The following is a 4,023-nucleotide window of genomic DNA, read 5'->3' as shown; positions in this document are numbered from 1 at the left end:
TTTATATATAAATATAAATTAAGTAAATTATATAAATATATAAAATATGTGTGTTTGAGCTGTTATCGAGTCAAGTACGAGCGAACTGACTCCAACTCGTATTCGGCTTATTTATAAAATGAGCTAAAAAATTCAACTCGTGTTTAGCACGTTTACTAAATAAATAATTCGATCTCGAACTCGTTTCGAGTCGAATATGAGCACGAGCGGAATTGTCTCCCCTACTTTGACGCTACATGGGGATAGAAGTCTACGTGTAACAGTGATATATCACGGGTACACAGAAAAAAGATGCTCATTTGGTGTAACAGTCGGGCACTCACTCTCACACCTCCGACGTATAGATCCCTCCACTCTCCTCTCTCTCTCTCTCTCTCTCTCTCTCTCTCTAAATTCCTAGAGAGAGAACGACGAAGCTCGCTTCGTTCCTAAACAATCCCCACTAACCCCGATCGCATCACCAAAATCGATCAAAAGCCGATCGTTTGCTGCATCTTTACCCGATCTCACGGGAGATATCGTTGATTCCACCTTGTTTTTTCGCATTCGATTTGCTTGATTTGGTTGATCTGGGTTCGATCTAGGGTTCGGAATCCGACGGGGACGATGCTGGGGAGCCTGATGGAGGACAAGCGCCTCGATTTCGACGCCCCGCTCCTCTCCGTCCGCCGCTTCTCCGGCAGCGGCGCGGCGGCGCCGCCACCCGCGGCGGCTGAGTTGGCGGCGGCGGCGGCGGCGGCGGCTTCGAACGGCGTGCGGAGATCGCCGCTTCCGACGTACATGTCGGAGTTGAAATCGGGGCCGGTGCGGAACCCCGGCGTCGTCCCCTTCGTGTGGGAGCAGCGCCCGGGCCAGCCCAAGGACGGGCCCGGCGCGGCGGCAGCGGCCGCGCCCGCCGCGCGGCCACCCCCACGCCTCCGACGCTGCCTCCCGATGCTGAGGCGGTGACGGCTTCGCCCGAGCCGGCGGAGAGTAGCGCGCACAAGGTGTTCGACGAAATGACTGATCAACCACCGCCGCCACCGGAACAGCCGAGAATTGAGTCAAACAATTGCACTCTTCATGCCGATAGTAAGAAAGATGGTGATGGTGATGGTGATAGTGGTGGTGATGATGACGATGACGATGATGTGTTCTCGGATGCGCGCGACACGTTATCGCGAACAGAGTCCTTCTTCATGAACTGCAGCATGAGCGGCCTGAGTGGCATGCCCCACTCTTCTTCCGATCCTCCTCGCGAGAGCTTTGCGAAGGACCTGCTGGCGCGCGATTTCATGATGGGGAGGTTCCTGCCCGCCGCCCAAGCCGTGGCGTCGGGATCTCCGCAGTACACTTTTCGTAAAGCAGCTAACCCTAAGCAGCCGGAGAGGGTTGTGACCAGAGATCACCGGCGGAGGCCGCCGGTTCCCCTTCCCTTCCAGCATACGCCTAATTATAATAGTAACTTGCAGTATTCGCGGCCACCATTGCCGCCAGAAGGAGAGGAGAGCTATGAGAATGATGAGGAAGAGGAGGAAGATGACGATTATGATGCGCGGCATTTTCCTTCCAGCGGTTGTGGGTTTCTTCCGAAATTCTGTCTGAAGAGCTCGCTTTGTCTTCTAAATCCAGTTCCCGCATTGAAGGTCCGTGGCCGACCGCCGCCCCCACCACATGCTAGAAGGAGCGCCGGCCCATTGATCAGGAGCTCACATAATGCTACTCTCAGCCAAGCTGGAGATGAGGTAATTGGAAGCTTCTACCCTTTTTCAGGACCTTGAACTATGGCACATTCTGAAATGAATTCATTAACCTTATAACACTTTTGATTTAACTGCCTGAAGTTCCATGATTTCTTATTAGAGGAAACTCCGTCAAATTTTGATGGAACTTTTAGCTGTTTCTGTCAAAAAAATAGAGTATTCTATCAAGTGACAGAAAATTTCATTAGATTATATTAGTCACATACCATGCCATAGAAAAAACTAAGGCCATGTTTGGATGTCGGAATAAGTTATCCAGTGATACCCTATCCGGTATGAGTATTTTTTATTATGATTGGAAGTCAGGAGTGTGGTCAAATGTCTAGAATGGAATAGCATATTCAGCATTTGAGTCATTTTCAGAATAAAGATAAATCAGCTCATAGGTGAAATATGCATTCCTACCAAATCATAGATGCCAAGGCCTTTCAAGGAGCAAAAGTTAACTTCCTACCTTCCCCTTACAAAGAAAATCTTTGTACTGAATAAATGATAAGTGGATAATTTTTTCTGACATCCAAACGAGGCCTTAAAACAATCACTGGTTATGACAGAGATGCTTAATGTAGTCTTAGGAAGGAAATTCAAAATGTTAAGAGCTCAAGTAACCATTTCCAAATGTACTATAGTTTTGGTAAGGTTTGCATGTTTTTAGCTTTTCTTCTTTTGAATTATTGTTATTGATTCAAACTTTGTTGCTTTGTTCCATATGCATAGCATTCATGGGAAGCTGTTTATAAGCACAAATTGGGGCAGAAGTATCTATCTCGAGGTGAGGATGGAAGGAGTAAATTGACTAATGATTCAAACCAGCTTACTTACTGGAGTGATTCCCAAACAGCAGATGGGTCTTCTCCATTTCATAGGTCAACTGGAGAAGGTTCGCCCTTACGGAATGAGGCTCGTGAATCACCATTTCATGAGGGGAAAGGTTTGCTTGGAGTCCCAAATCGAGACCGGAAGAGTAGTAAGGGCGATTGCTCTGATTTAGGCGAGAAAGATGGTGAGGACTGTTGGGATACGACACCACAGAATAGCAGTCAGCAGGGGTCAGGCTCAGGCTCGATGAGCCCTGCAGCAGAGAAAGGTGTTGAGGTTGACTCTGTGGATGTGCCTGATGCAGATCCAAAGGTGAGGATAGAATCAGGGGAGAAGGATTTTGAGATTGAGGAAGTAAGTCGAAAGATAAAAGAAAGTTCTATTATAGAAGCTCGTAACAGGGATGAACGTGGCTTACCGACTACCTTGGCAGTGTCAGACCCTGGAGAGATAAATGGCCGTGAAACTTTTAAGTGCAATAAAATTAGTGATGGTCCATTCCAGTCTAAAGGAGAAGATCTCATCAAAAAGAACTTTAAACCCGTGCAATCCGTTCTTCCGCTTCCGTTGCCCAAATCACCTTCGGAGTCCTGGCTTTCTCGCACCTTACCTTCTGTTTCATCAAAGAAACCACCTGCACAGTCAGTTTTTGGTATTCAAGTCCAACAAAAGAAACAAGCTTTGCGTGCAATGACTAATCAGCCACCAAAACCACAGCACCGCCAAACACGCTTTGCAGAAGTACTAGAATTTTCACTTGAATGTACTTATGATTTGTTTTCATGCATCTCATTATAGGTTCATAATTTCCATTTTTGTCTTTTCTTTAGGTGCTTGCAAAGCCTACATCCCCGAACTCCGAGTTTTGACATGTTAACAAGTGAGCGATCAGATTATAGTTCATCCAGTTTGTGATACCCAGCAAAAAGAAAAAGAATGTATAGGTAATGATAATTTTGTTTCCTCTTATTGTCCCTTTTATGTGGTTTCCCCTATTATTGCGAGACTGCAGTTGGTAGGTGGGAACCATTGTCTATATCCTGTTGGCATTGCCAATTCCTCGTGCCAATGATATTACACCTTCTAAGCTGTATGTTGTTCGAAATATAGTCATTCAGTAACAATAAGTTTGATGCAAATATCAATGATTGTTAAAATCTGATACTACACATTTGTGTTATTAGTGTATTTAAATTATATGATGCAGTTTTGATGTTTTTATCGTAAAGAGTAGTCAGTTGCAACTGCAAATAAAATACCATGTTGAAACATTTGTCCTTCTCGGTGGTTTCATGTCTTGCTACAATTCGTAGTAAATAACGTTGGACGCCTCCAACATCTTTGTAGTTCTGTGCTGTTGGCTGACTGTTTTAGGTTTACTGTTCATATGTTTACTTGCATGAAGATTGCCACTTCTATTGCAAAGCTGACTTGACAAAGATTTCAGTCACCTTTTGAATTG

General features: G+C 45.5%; 1 pseudogene; it reads left to right on the top strand.

Moving 5' to 3' along the window:
• LOC109722360 lies at window positions 344–3,789 on the top strand (annotated as a pseudogene).

This window comes from Ananas comosus, linkage group 16, assembly GCF_001540865.1.
Source record: "Ananas comosus cultivar F153 linkage group 16, ASM154086v1, whole genome shotgun sequence".
NCBI lineage: Eukaryota > Viridiplantae > Streptophyta > Magnoliopsida > Poales > Bromeliaceae > Ananas > Ananas comosus.
The sequence above is the reverse complement of the archived record's forward strand: the minus strand, read 5'-3'. Positions and strand labels throughout refer to the sequence as shown.